The sequence below is a fragment of the Pongo pygmaeus genome, chromosome 9, assembly GCF_028885625.2.
Source record: "Pongo pygmaeus isolate AG05252 chromosome 9, NHGRI_mPonPyg2-v2.0_pri, whole genome shotgun sequence".
Classification (NCBI taxonomy): Eukaryota; Metazoa; Chordata; class Mammalia; order Primates; family Hominidae; genus Pongo; species Pongo pygmaeus.
The window spans coordinates 132,366,783-132,381,985 of NC_072382.2; the positions used below are offsets into that span (position 1 = coordinate 132,366,783).

Sequence of the window (15,203 nt, forward strand, 5' to 3'; positions counted from 1 at the left end):
ACTTCCTTCCCATATTTATTGAATGCTTACTGTGTGCCATGCATGCCCTGTTCTAGGCCCTGGACACGAGCAGTCAACAGACAGACGAGCTCTGGTGAAGCTTCTGTGTCAGTGGGAGAGAAAGGCAGGACAGCAGAAGGAGCGCAAGCACAAACGCTCCAAGCGGGGATCAGTGCTACCAGGGTGAGAAGGGGAGAGACGGCCAAGGGGCTGCAGGAGAGGGTATGTGACCACAGTTTACACAGGGTACAGGGAATGTCCTTTTTCTTTCCAATGTCAGTGACGCTTGCTTAGAGAGCTGAATGAAACAGGAGGCTCTTTGGTGGAGGAGCCATGCTCACGGGAGCAGGGAGGTGCTGAGGAGAAAGGTGCCAGTGTGCTCAGAGGACAGGGAGGAGGCTGTGGGCTGGAGCGGAGTCAGGAGGGGTGGATGAGATCAAAGAGGGAACAGGGGCTGGACCACCCCAGTTCTTGTAGTCACAGAAAGTGAGGATATAGGATCCTTTTCTGGGTGAGGTAGAAGCTTCGGGGTGGAGGATGGACTGAGACCACTGGGGCTGAAAGAGTTGAGAGGCAGGAATGGGTGGTGGCTTGGGCCAGGTGGGCGTGGCTGAAATGAAAGAAGTGGTTAGATTCTGGATGTTTTTGGAAGATGGAGCTGACAACATTCGCCCATCTGAGGAATGAAAGAAGGAGGGGAGTTGAGGATGACTCAGGGTTTTTGGCTTTGTCAGAAGACGTGTTTAGCTTGAGCTTTGGGACTGGACAAGTTGTTGAGCAAAGGAAGCACTGGAATGAGCCTACACCTTGATTTCCTCAGTGACTTGCTGGAACGGTGAGTACGTGCATGGTTGTTGCCAAACTCTGCCTCAGGTCAGATGAGGATGCTGAGGTAACAGGCTCGGAGGAGTTATTCACTCCACAAATGTGTATAGAGTATCCGTTACGGCAGGGTTTTAGATGATATTTTAGGTTGTTTTGCCTCCTTTATCCAGAAAGAGTCTGCTATTGTATTGGGACCAGAACTCATTCTGAGTAAAAAAAAAAAAAAAAAGTCGAATCCAATTCCATTGCATTGTTGCTGCAGGATGTACAAGTTTGTTACACAGGTAAACATGTGCCATGGTGGTTTGCTGCACCTATCAACCCATCACCTAAGTATTAAGTCCCGCATGCGCATGCATTAGCTATTTTTCCTGAGGCTCTCTCTCCCCTGTCCTCCTGCCATCTCCGCAACAGGCCCCAGAGTGTGTTGTTCCCCTCCCTGTGTCCATGTGTTCTCATTGTTCAGCTCCCACTTATGATTGAGAACGTGTGGTGTTTAGTTTTCTGTTCCTGCTTTAGTTTGCTGAGGATAATGGCTTCCAGCTCCATCCATATCCCTGTAAAAGACATGATCTCATTCATTTTTATGGCTGCATGGTATTCCATGGTATATATGTGCCACATTGTCTTCATCCAGTCTATCATTGATGGGCATTTGGGTTGATTCCATGTCTTTGCTATTGTGAATAGTGCTGCAATGAATATATTTGTGCATGTATCTTTATAATAGAATAAGTTATATTCCTTTGGGTATATACCCAGTAATGGGATTGCTGGATCAGATGGTGTTTCTGGTTCTAGGTTTTTGAGGAATCGCCACACTGTCTTCTACAATGGTTGAACTAATTTACATTCCCACAATGTAAAAGCGTTCCTGTCTCTCCTCAGTCTCGCCACCATCTGCTATTTCTTGACTTTTTAATAATTGCCTTTCTGACTGGTGTGAGATGGAATGTCACCGTGGTTTTGATTTGCCTTTCTCTAATGATCAGTGATGTTAAGGTTTTTTTCATATGTTTGTTGGTCACATAAATGTCTGTTTTTGAGAAGGGTCTATTCATGTCCTTTGTCCGCTCTTTAATGAGGTTGTTTGGTTTTCTCTTGTAAATTGGTTTAAGTTCCTTGTAGACTCTGGATGTTAGACCTTTGTCAGATGGACAGGTTGCAAGACAGGTTGCAAACATTTTCTCCCGTTCTATAGGTTGTCTATTTGCTCTGATGATAGTTTTCTTTTTGAGACGGAGTCTCACTCTGTCGCCCAGGCTGGAGTGCAGTGGCATGATCTCGGCTCACTGCAACCTCTGCTTCCCAGGTTCAAGCAATTCTCCTGCCTCAGCTTCCCAAGTAGCTGGGATTACAGGCATGCACCATCACACCTGGCTAATTTTTATATTTTTAGTAGAGACAGGGTTTCACCATGTTGGCCAGGCTGGTCTCAAACTCCTGGCCTCAGGTGATTCACCTACCTCGGCCTCCCAAAGTGCTGGGATTACAGGCAGGAGCCACCGAGCCCAGACTGATGATAGTTTCTTTTGCTGTACAGAAGCTTCTCTTTAGTTTAATTAGATCCCATTTGTCAATTCTGGCTTTTGTTGCAATTGCTTTTGACATTTTTGTCATGAAATCTTTGCCGGTGCCTATGTCCTGAATGATAGTGCCTAAATTTTCTTCTAGGGTTTTTTATAGTTTTGTGTTTTACATTTAAGTCTTTAATCCATCTTGAGTTAATTTTTGTCAAAAGTATAAGGAAGGGGTCCAGTTTCAATATTCTGCATATGACTAGCCAGTTCTCCCAGTATCATTTATTAAACAGGGCATCCTTTCCACATTGCTTGTTTTTGTCAGGTTTGTTGAAGGTCAGATGGTCGTAGATGTGCAGTCTTATTTCTGAGTTCTCTGTTCCATTCCATTGGTCTATGTATCTGTTTTTATACCAGTACCTTGCTGTTTTGGTTACTGTAGCCCTGTAGTGTAGCTTGAAGTTGGGTAGCGTGGTCCCTCCAACTTTGCTCTTTTTGCTTAGGGTTGTCCTAGCTATATGGGCTGTTTTTGGTTCCATATGAATTTTAAAATAGTTTTTTCTAATTCTGTGAAAAATATCAATGGTAGTTTGTTGGGAATAGCATTGTATCTATAAATTACTTTGGGCAATATGGCCATTTTCATGATACTGATTCTTCCTATCCATGAGCATGGAATGTTTTTCCATTTGTTTGTGTCCTCTGTTATTTCCTTGAGCAGTGGTTTGTAGTTCTCCTTGAAGAGGTCCTTCACTTTCCTTGTTAGCTGTGTCCCTAGGTATTTTATTCCCTTTGTGGCAATTGTGAATGAGAGTTCATTCATGATTTGGCTCTCTGCTTGTCTATTGTTGGTTTATAGGTATGCTTGTGATTTTTGCACATTGATTTTGTATACTGAGACTTTGCTGAAGTTGCTTATCAACTTAAGAAGCTTCTGGGCTGAGATGATGGGGGTTTTCTAGATATAGAATCATGTCATCTGCAAACAAAGATAATTTGGCTTCCTCTCTTCCTACTTGAATACTCTATCTCTTTCTCTTGCTTGATTGCCTTGGCCAGAACTTCCAATAGCACATTGAATAGGAGTGGTGAGAGAGGGCATCCTTGTCTTGTGCTGGTTTTCAAGGGGGAATGCTTCCAGCTTTTGCCCATTCAGTATGATATTGGCTGTAGGTTTGTCATAAATAGCTCTTATTGTTTTGAGGTATACCTAGGTATACCTTCAATACCTAGTTTATTGAGAGTTTTTATCATGAAGTGATGTTGAATTTTATTGAAGGCCTTTTCTGCATCTATTGAGATAATCATGTGGTTTTGTCTTTAGTTCTGTTTATGTGATGAATTATGTTTATTGATTTGCATGTGTTGAATCAGCCTTGCATCCTGGGGATGAAGCCGGCTTGATTGTGGTGGATAAGCTTTTTGATGTGCTGCTGGATTTGGTTTGGCAGTATTTTATTGAGGATTTTTGTGTGGATATTCATCAGGGATATTGGCCTGAAGTTTTCTTTTTTTGTTGTATCTCTGCCAGGGTTTGGTATCAGGATGATGCTGGCCTCATAAAATGAGTTAGGGAGGAGTCCCTCCTTTTCAATTGTTTGGAATACTTTCAGAAAAAATGGTACCAGCTTCTCTTTGTACCTCTGGTAGAATTCAGCTGTGAATCTGCCTGGTCCTGGGCTTTTTATTTTTATGGTTGATAGGCTATTTATTACTGCCTCAATTTCAGAACTCATTATTGGTCTATTCAGGGATTGAATTTCTTCCTGGCTTAGTCTTGGGAGGGTGTATGTGTCCAGGAATTTATCAATTTCTTCTAGGTTTTCTAGTTTATGTGCATAGAGCTGTTTCTAGCATTCTCTGATGGTTGTTGTACTTCTGTGGGGTCAGTGGTGATATCCCCTTTGTCATTTTTTATTGTGTCTATTTGATTCTTCTCTCTTTTCTGCTTTATAAATCTGGCTAGTGGTCTATTATTAAATTTTCAAAAAACCAGCTCCTGGATTTGTTGAATTTTTGAAGTGTTTTTTATGTCTCTATCTTCTTCAATTCCCAGTGCACTTTAAATAGATGTTATTTTTAGAACGATTTTAGGTCACAGCAAAATTGAGGGGAAGATGCAGACTTCTCATACAGCCTCTGTCCCCACACATGCACAGCCTTCACCACTATCAGCATCCCTCAGACTGGCACTTTTTTAAAACAATCGAGAAACCTACAATGACACATCATTATCACCCAAAATCCATAGTTGGCATTAGAGTTCACTCTTGGAGTCATGCATTCCATGGATTTGGATAAATGTAAAATGATGTGTACCCATCATTATAGTATCAAAAAGAATGGCTTCATTGCCCTGAATATCTCCTGTGCTTTCCCTATTAACCCTTCCCTCCCACTAATCCCTTGTAACCACTTATCTTTTTACTGTCTGTATAGTTTGCCTTTTCTAGAATATCATATATTGGAGTCATATAGAACGTGGGCTTTGCAGATTGGCTTATTTCACTTAATACACTAAAGGGTCCTCCATATCTTTTTGTGACTTGATATCTCATTTCCTTTTAGTGCTGAATACAATTCCCTTGTTGGGATGTACCACAGAATTTTTATCCCTTCAACTGCTGAAGGACATCTTGGATTCTTCCAAGTTTTGGCAATTATGAATTAAGCTGCTGTAAACAGGTTCTGAGTGGACATAAAGTATTTAACTCATTTTGGTAAATACCAAAGAGTATAACATACTTTTGCCATATAGTTGCTGGATTATGTGGTAAAAGTGCATTCAGTTTTCTGCCAAACTGCCTTCCACAGTGGCTATACTACTTTGCATTCCCACCAGCAATGAATGAGAGTTCCTGTTGCTCCACATCCTTGCCAGCATTTGGTGTTGTCAGTGTTCTGGATTATTCACCATTTTAATAGGTGTTTAGTGGTATCTCATTATTTTAATTTGCAATTACCTAATTATATGATGTTGAGCTTCTTTCTATATACTTATCTGCCATCTGTATATGTTCTTTGGTGAGGTGTCTGTTTAGATCTTTTGCCCATCTTTTAATCAGGTTGTTCATTTTCTTATTGTTGAGTTTTAAGAAGAGTTCTTCATATATTTTAGATAACAGTCCTTTATCTGATATATCTTGTGCAAATATTTTCTCCCAGTCTGTGGCTTGTCTTAATTCTCTCTACAGAGTGTTTTGCAGAGCAGAAGTTTTTAATTTTGATGAATTCCAGCTCATCAATTCTTTCTTTCATGGATCATGACTTTGGTGTTGTAGTTAAAAAGTCATCGCCAAAACCAAGGTCATAGGATTTCTCTTGTGTTACATCCTAAGTGTTTTAGAGTTTTGTATCTTATTGATGCACTTTAAAAACTTTCTATGGCTTCTGAAACTCTTGACTGATTTTCCCCAACGTCCTCTCCTTCTGGCCTCTTCTTTAATGCCCCTTGCCACCCAAGTAAAGGGTAGAGATTGCATCTCAACTCCCAACAGATATAAATTCCTATACAACAACAGATATAAAAGAATATTTAACTCTAATTAAGTCTGCTGGGAGCTGCTGGGAGACCAAGGCCAACAGGCCAGTCCTTATTTTCTGGACTGTTTTCTTCAGATCAGCTTTTCTTATTACTGTGCCTCCCATCCATGCCATGCCCAACCCTAACCTCACTCTTAGCTTCTTTCCAATTCCGTTTGAGTCATGAATCAACTCAAATGGAGCTGGCTTTTGAATCCTTTTGGTCAAGACTTCTTGTCCAATGGTTCTAAAATGTTGACAAAGTTCTGGAAATCACAGCTGTGAAGCCAACTCATGTACTATGTTTCAGTGAAAAGTTCTGAAGAAGCTGTGAGCAACAGTTCCATGAAAATCTCCATTCCCTCTGTACCTACACTAAGGTTATGGGTTATGCCTGAGTGATCTCAGCATCATTTTGATCCAGTTTGCATCTAGGGACTGAATGCCAATTTCTTTCAAAATCCTGGGCTGACTGCACAAACCCAAGAAAAGTTGGCTTTTATTCCCAGTTGCCTAGAATTTTGGCTTTGCTTTTGTTATGTGCTATGCTTAAAAATTTTTTTTAGGATTCCACAGGTTTAACTTTGGCTCATGTGAGTAAATAGCCTGTTTATGCACTGTGGCCCTGAGGAACCAGAAATCCATTAGTGCAACCACGAAAACCTTCTGAAGAACAGGATATTCATCCTTCTGAGGTAAGGTTCAAGACTGGATAACTACTGTATCCCTCAACCCAAAAGTGACTATGGCAGAAGCTAGTGCATACTTAGCTGAAAGGATGGAGTTGAAGAGGAATTATGGTATCAGCTGGGATGGGGCAGTGGTGAACGTGGTGCTTTGGGGTGTTAAAAAATTTAATTGGGGCTGGGCATGGTGGCTAATGCTGGTAATGCCAAAAATTTGGGAGGCCAACGTGGGCAGATCACATGAGGCCAGGAGTTTGAGACCAGCCTGGCCAACATGGCAAAACCTCATCTCTACTAAAAATACAAAAATTAGCAGGAATGGTGTTGCACATCTGTAATTCCAGCTACTTGGGAGGCTGAGGCATGAGAATCGCTTGAACCTGGGATGTGGAGGTTGCAGTAAGCCAAGATTGTGCCACTGCACTCCAGCCTGGGCAACAGAGCAAGACTCTGTCTCAAAAAAAAAAAATTAATTGGGATGCCATTAGGCTAGGATGGCACCAGTGCCTTGGGTTCATATATAAGCAGACTGAAGTCCAGTCAAACAATAAAATAAGACACAAGCTTTATCAGTCAGAAACCATTAGCTAAACTCAACTGGGGGCTTTCCATCAGATAATAAGACAGACACCTGGCTTTAGCTAATCAACTGATCAAGGATTTTGCTTTTGCATTCAGCCTGTAAAAGCCTCTGCTCACACTGCTAGGGTAGAGCTTGCAGAACCTCTTCCAGTTCTGAGTGCTGCCTGATTCATAAGTTGTTCTTTGCTCAGGGAAACTGCTGAATTTAATTTATCTGAAGTTTTTCTTTTAGCAGGGGGGAGAAACACTGCTTCTTCCAGCAAGTTGTATGAGGAAAGGACTACTAACAAAATTCTCAAGTATTATTAAAAAGGAGTATTAAAATATAAAGTCCATGTGTTTAATTTGTAAGCAGATAGACAAGAATGTATTAGAAGAGAGAAGGGTATAGCTCTATAGAGATTGCTCAACAATAGCATTGAAGCAGGTAAAAGAATTCTCCCTGGGGAGTGGAGGAGAAGGGGAGGCTGGAGAGGGAGGGATGTGGCACATCTTTGGGACTTGACTCTGGGGTCAGCCATAAACTGGTTCCATCATCATCACTAGGGAGCTTAAGAATTTAGCTCAAAGAGTCTGATTTTCTGGGCTGGGTTAGGATCCAGGAAACTGTTTTAAAATGAGTCCCCTCCCCAAATTCCCAGGTGAGGCTGATTAACATCCAGATTTATGAAGTCATTGGCTGGGGGTCTGTGACCTACAGCCTCTGGGCCCAATCCAGCCTGGAGCCTGTTTTTTAATTTTATTTTTTAACTTTATAAACTTTTTTTTTGTCTTTATGTGCAGTCTTTATTTCAGCTATTTATTTTTTCTTTTTTTTGAGATGGAGTCTCACTCTGTCGCCAGGCTGGAGTGCAGTGGCGTGATCTCGGCTCACTGCAACCTCTGCCTCCCAGGCTCAAGTGATTCTCCTGCCTCAGCCTCCCGAGTAGCTGGGACTACAGGCACCCGCCACCACACCCAGCTAATTTTTGTATTTTTAGTAGAGATGGGGTTTCACCATGTTGGCCAGGATGGTCTCAAACTCTTGACCTCATGATCCACCTGCCTTGGCCTCCCAAAGTGCTGGGATTACAGGCGTGAACCACTGCACCTGGCCTCAAATATTTCTTAAAACACTGTAGTTATTTCTTAGGACAAGAGCAAAAATCACCCCCTGCAGAAACTCAGTAACTATATACAGAGCTTTGCAGAACAGAGACAGTCACTAAAGGCTGGCTGCTGGCCAGGGAATGGCATTCTGAGTGGACTCAAGGAAAAAAAGAAACCAGGTTGGAAAGGGGCAAGCGCTCAGCTGAATTAAAAAACCTCAGCTTCCATCAGGGCATATCTTGTGATGCTCACAGGCTCTGTTTCTAGAAGGTTTGGGTTCAGCACAAGATTCCATTTGTCTACTTGGCTACACCCCCAGCTGAAGTGCCAAGAGGTCACTGTCACTCATGTTTCTGGCCAGCCAAACTCCTGCAGCAAAGAGTCCCGAATTGAGGATTAAGTTTCTCTGGAAATCATTCCTATCAGTGGCAAAGCCATAGCTGCCATGAAGCCAATTTCCCACATTGCCCAGAATTTTGGGTGCTACATTTGCTGAGCTGGCAGTGCTCACAGTGACCATTGGAAGCCATAGTAGTGCTTTTGGGCTCTGCCAACTTTAAAAAATGGATACATAATATTTACACAAATTTATGGGGTACATGTGATATTTTGATACATGCATTGAATGTGTAATGATCAAATCAGGGTATTTAAAGTATCTATCTCCTCAAACATTTATCATTTCCTTGTTTTGGGAACACTTCGCATCCTCTCTTCTAGCTATTTTGAAATACACAATATGTTGCTGCTAATTGTACTCACCCTATTGTGCTATTGAAAACTAGAACTTATTCCTTCTTTATATTTAAGACAGGGTCTCACTCAGTCACCCAGTCTGGAGTGCAGTAGTGCAATCATAGCTCACTGCAACCTCAAACTAAATCCCTGGGTTCAAGGATTCTCCCACCTTAGCCTCCCAAATAGCTAGGACTGCAGACATGCGCAGCTGTTTTTTTTTTTTTTTTTTTTTTTTTTTTTAAATTTTCTATAGAGATAAGGTCTTGCTGTGTTGTCCAGGCTAGTCTCGAACTCCTGGACTCAAAAGATCTTCCCGCTTTGGTCTCCCAAAGTGCTGGAGTTAGAGGTGTGAGCCACTGCGCCTGGACAGAACTTATTTCTTCTCTCTAACTGTATGTTTGTGTCCATTAACTGTCCTGTCTTTATCCCCTATAAGTAGCTTACAGCTAAGATTTTTTTTTACATTTTTTTCTCCTTTTTTTTTGATGGGATTGCACAGTTTATTTCCAAACACTCAGAGGATAGGGAGTGGCCTGTGGGCTCCTTCTGCCTCCCCTCCCTGCATTTGGCTTAATCAAGAACTTCTCCCCCCTCACCCCCAACACCCTAGGCTGTGCCCGATAGAGAAGGTACTCTCACCCCCATACCGAGGAGAGACCCCAGAAAGGTGAGGAGCATGGAGGGTGGGGGGACAGAGTTCAGGTATTCACAGTTCCCCCATCTCCACCCCTGGATTACACTGTGCCAGAGCCATGAGGGGGGATCCCACCTCTGGGATGCCTAGTGGTGTTGGTAGTCCTTCTCCCACTTAGAACCTTCCAGATGAACTCCCTACTCCTTATCCCTGAAATAACAAACCAAGCCCTGAACTAAGCCCTGTAGTCTGGGCAAGGAGGGGCCTTAGCACATCACTCACCCAAGGCCCCCAGGGTTGGGGGTGAGGGCCTTCACCTGTAGTGAATGGGTTGGGAGCAAGTGTCTATAAGGAGAGAGGAAGGGAGAGAGCTGAGAGGACCTTGGGAGGCAGGCTTGGAGGCTTCTGACACATAAGTTCAGACAGCTCTGGCCTGTTACTCCACCCCGCCCCACACCCCAAGCTCAGAATCCCTGAGAGTCCAACTGCAAAGGCAGCATGTGGAAGGGAGGAAGGGGGCAGGGGGCGAGCTGGGTAGGACCTTGGGGCCCTTCTCCCAGTCAGTCCTGCTCCTGGGACACATGATGCTTAGGGAGGGCCAGGACCAGGATCAAGTCCCAGCTCTTAGGCTCTGATCTTCCAGAATAGCTGAATCCTGGGGAATGTAGGGTAGACCCACCAACCCCCATACCCCAGACATCTGGGCCTCGGGTAGAATGGTGGGAATGGGTTCTCCCAAGAGTATTATAAAAAGCTAAAACCGTTAAACACTTCCTGGGGAGGAGTGGCTCCCAGTCTCTTGCCTCCCCAAGTTATCAGTCTCTGCAGCGCCTAGCAGACAAGGCTAAGGAGGTCCCAGAGAGCCAAGAGAGGAGGGCACAGCCCCCGGGCCCAGGGAGAGGGCCCACTAGCACCGTGCAATGTTGAGGTGCCTCTGCAGCCTGACTGGCCCCCATGCAGGGGCCCTCCGAAGCAGGGGTGCACACTTGCTAAAGCTTCTGTACTTTTGAAGGGTGACCCCTGCAAGGGAGTGGAGAAGGCAAAGACTTGGCTTAAGTCCAGGCAGGGGTCACAGCTGGGACCCCAAAGGATAGCCTTGGGAGTCATGATTTGAAGAATCTTCTTACCACAAACTGGCCCAGCAGAACCAGACCCACAACCACCAGCACGTTCAGGATGGGACTATCGCCCAAGTCCAGGGCTGCCACCCAACCGCCCCTCTGCGCGATCCACCGGGCGATGTAGTGTTGCAGCAAGAAGACCACGAAGCGGGTCACCAGGCCCAGGAAGCCAGTCAAGCCGCGCTGGTAGACACGTAGGACCAGACGGTAGCCGAAGCCCAGGAGAGCCACCACACGGCCCCGGTTGATGCCACTCTAAAACAGGCTGGAGGCGATCTTGGTGAAGTACTTGTAGGCATTCTCTGCCCTGGGCTGCAGGTGCTGCAGCATGGTCTGGAACTCCGAGTCATAGCCCGGTTGATGTCGTCCCGGTGATGGCGAGCTGCCGTCCCACCTGCCCCATGGTGCTGTCAGGTTAGAGGGGCAAGGTGACCATCTCTGGGTCGGCAGGGGCGGTCGCCCCATCAGCCTCCTGTTCCTGCTGATGGCGGTAAAAAACGTAGCTGCGGAAAACCCCTCCGTGTCCTGGGCTACCTGCTCCTCAGAAGCAGAGGGCAGGGCAGGCGTTCCGCACTCCTGCCTGGGAGGCCCTGGGCCTTGCCCCGATGCCATTTTTCAGGTCTCATTGGAGGACAGTGTCAGCCTCCAGGGATTCTGGCTCAACCCACGTGGGTCAGCAGGGCGGAAGGTCCCAAGGGGCTGGAGGCTGCTGCTGCTCCCAGGGGCTGAGTGGGAGCCCAGCTTCCAGGAATGAGCATCAGTGCATTTCTGGCATCTGGATGTAGCCTTTGCTTGTCCCTGTGTGGCCTGAGGGACCCGTGAGACTCCAGTGACCATCTGTTTTTTTACATTTTTAAAGCGTTGTAAACGAAATAAAACAAATAGGGAGCAAAAAAGAATACATGACAAAAATATAAGTGGCCTGCAGAGCCTAACATATTTATGATGCTACTTGACTTTACAGAAAATGTTTGACTGTCCCTGGCTTAGATAGGGAAAATTAAATAAATAAATAAATAAATAAGATTTTTCAACTGATGAAGAGGTAATGAAGTCTGCAAATTTTCTACCATGGGTCACTCTCCACACAGGCAAGGGAACCTTTGCTCTGAGTGTGGTTCTTATTGGAATGGGACGCACTGTCACTCTTTAAACAATGTATTGTTCCTCAGGTGCTGCAAGGTACTGTTGTGCTCACATGGACCCATTAAGGCTCTGCCTAAGGTAAAAATCCAATGGGCTGCCCACTAAAAGGGGTAGTTCAAATTATTTCAAGTTCTCTTTTGTTTAGCTAGGGAGGGAGAAAGTAGAATAGGCCTTGGAAGTTCAGGGGGAAAAAAAAATACCAGTTACACAAACATAAGGCTCTTAAGCAGGCACTTGTTGTCCTGAGATGAAGGTGTAACCACACTTTTTGAAATATGGCTTAGCAAATGCTGTCTTACCTTTCAGTGTGCAGACCTGGACAACAGGGAGATGGGGAGGGATCTGTTTGTGAAAGGATCTGATCCCAGAACTCTCTTGAAAAGGAAGGGCACAGCTGCCACTAGACTGGTTGCACAGACTCAAGATAATGGCTGAGGTTGTGGGCAAGGGCTGGTGTTTGTGTCATGCATGTCCCTGCACCTAGCTGTCCTGCCAAGGGATTATGATTTGGGAAGCAATGGTTCAGGGTGGACTGTGACAGAAGATCTGTGACATTGGTGCCCATGTGGTATCTCCTAGCTAATGCCCACTCAGAAATACATTCTGGCTGCAGGGACAGATGCTGACTGCAGGGTGTGTCATCGGAGCAGCATCCTGTGAAACTGGTGAGCCATTTGGTCAAGGGCAGGGTGAATTTGGGTTGAGTAAACCCTAGAGTTCCTGGAAAACACATGGACACAATCACCTTAAGAAAGAGACACTAGGCTTTTTCTGCTAGAATGTCATGCGTTTGAACAATTTACTAAAAAACCCAAGGCAATATTTTAACCCGGAGTTTGCATAGCTTGGCCACACATACTCATTCATTCATTCCTGTACAGTTACACAGATGGGGGTTTAGAGAAGTGAAGAAGCTTGGCCAAGTCACACACTGGGTGGAGTACAGGAATCTAAACCCAGTCTTGTGTGTTTCCAAAGCCTGCTCTCTGTCCACAGTACCCTATTGCCTCTTGTCGAGTCATAGATTATTAGCGAAGTCTTACAAATTATTCACTATTTTTGAGTGAGAAACTGAGACTCAGAGAAGTGAAACAACTTTTTCAAGGTTGTTTAACTAATTACCAGAATTCCTACAGACCTGCCTCTAGATTCAGGGGGTCTGAGTTGCCATAAGCTTCTAAGAACTTCTTTTTTTTTTCTTATTCTTATTCTTATTATTATTATTATACCTTAGGCTCTATGGTCAAAGGAACTGAGAATGTCAAATGGAGTGAGTTGAAATCCATAGGGACAAAGAAGCATTGAAGGAAAAGTGAGATTTGCAAAGTGAGCCTCATTTTGCTTTTCGTAATGACCTGTTTGTTGATGTCCTTTTTGAAAGGGCTTCTAGGAGGCAGGAAGGTATGAGCTGCTTTTGGCAGTTTGGCCCCAGAGATTACCTATTTATTTATTTAGCACTTTAGACATTAACTTGGCTAATATAAAGCAATTCCCCTAAAGTTTGGAGTTCATGGACATAGACCAAGTATAGGGAAAGTAGTCTTCTCCATTCAACTCATGACCCCAGAAGAGCATGAGTCTAGGTTGATCCCCAGCCAGTGGCTACATCTGTAACTTGACTACCCTGATTTCTCAAATAGCTCAGCTACAAATGGCAGTGGAAGAGATGCCCAAGAAGGGTCTTGAAATAAATGGAAATCTTTCATTTCCTGTTCTGGTCTCTATCCAAGAAGCTGCCACTGCCCAAGGGAGGCGCCCAAAGCCCAGTGTTCTCTGCAAGTCAGAGTCAGTTTTCAAAGCACTGAAGGTATAGCCCAGGCTTTCTTACATGTGTAGCTTCCTGATGTATGACATAGAGGACACCTGTGTAATTCAGTTTCGGAAGATGGTACAGCACATGCCTGGAGAAGCTGCCAAGTGCTCTTTGACAATGCTTAAGGGCAGGATCTAATAATCTCTCTGGGGTAATTTAGGTGAGGACTTTCCTAGAGGTGGAGGATGAACTGGGTGCCCTCTTTCATCTCTTGGCTTTGAGAGTTCAGAGTTTTGCCTGCAAGAGCAAAGTAGAAGGTGACATGAAATGAATTAGTATGGGCAGCTTGTATACCTGGGGGAAATCAGGCTGGGATTATTCAGACAGCTAACCCTGTTTCTAGCTTCACCTTCCCACCTTAGTAGATACAAATTTGGTTAAGATATACAGACAGAGTGGACACTCTTTGCCTTTTATCCTAGCTTGGCCTATCCCTGTAGTTAGAAAAGAGCAGCAGCTTGAGTCTAGTCTATTCATCTACAAACGGAGGGTTATTTCTTTGCAGGCTTATTGGTGAAATACTCAAAGAAGGTTAGAGCCCTCAAGAGGCCTTAAATAATTTCTTGTTCAATGCCCTTGCTTTCAGGGGAAGCAAATAAAGTTCAGAAAGGCTACATGAGGAACTCAGGGCCCACATGCCGTGGTAGGGGCAGGGCTGAGCAGAACCTCTGATCTTTAGGTTCTCAGGCCAGTAGGTTTACAACCTGCTGCACTGTGTCCTATTGCCTCTGTGCAGGGACTTCTTGTTAAAATCCACAGTCTACAGCAAAAGGAGGGAGGACTTTCATTTATTCACTTATTCAAAAAATTGTATTCAGCTGCCCTTTGGCATAAGAAACAACAAGACTGATAAGGCCCTCCCCTCACCTCATGGTGCGAACAGCACCAAATATTTGCACATAACCTATGTGGACTTAGCTCTCTTGCTCTTCTCTCACTTTCTTAAGTTGGTGACAAAAAGATGCACAGGAAAGAAGTTTTTAGGGAGGTGGAGAGATAGAGAGGGTGGAGGAGAGAGAATGAGGTGTATAAGAAGGAGAGAGAGAAAGGATATGTCCCAAAGGATATTTGCAGGGAGGGAAATATTTGGCTGTCTCCCCAACCCCGCTCCTGCCTCCTCTTCCTCCTATTCCTCCTCCTCCTCCTGCTCCTCCTGCTCCTCCTGCTCCTCCTCCTCCTCCTTCTCCTCATTCTTCTTCTTCATTTGTGGTTAGCTGGACTGTATCAAACTCCCTTAACTCTCTCAAATGCAGACTTTCCTACTTTCTGGTAAACTTGAGTTGCTAAGGTGAGAGAGTGGCCTGGGACAAGTCAATGGAAAACGTTGGAAACAACATCCAACCTGGAGCAACATATCAAAGAGTTAATTAGAAGGAACTGCCTTGTGTTTCCCATTCTCTGCCGCAGATTTGATTGCTTTATGATTTATCACCTGTTTTTCTAAGCAAAGTGTCAGCCCTCATTCTCAGTTCTCCTTTCTTGAAAGTGTTAACAATGGTTGGGGGCAGAGAAAGTAGGGAAAGTTGA

At 44.4% G+C, this 15,203-nt stretch overlaps 1 pseudogene; it reads right to left on the reverse strand.

Moving 5' to 3' along the window:
- Positions 1-10,699: 10,699 nt before the first annotated feature.
- Positions 10,700-11,329, reverse strand: LOC129008336 (bcl-2 homologous antagonist/killer-like; annotated as a pseudogene).
- Positions 11,330-15,203: the final 3,874 nt, after the last annotated feature.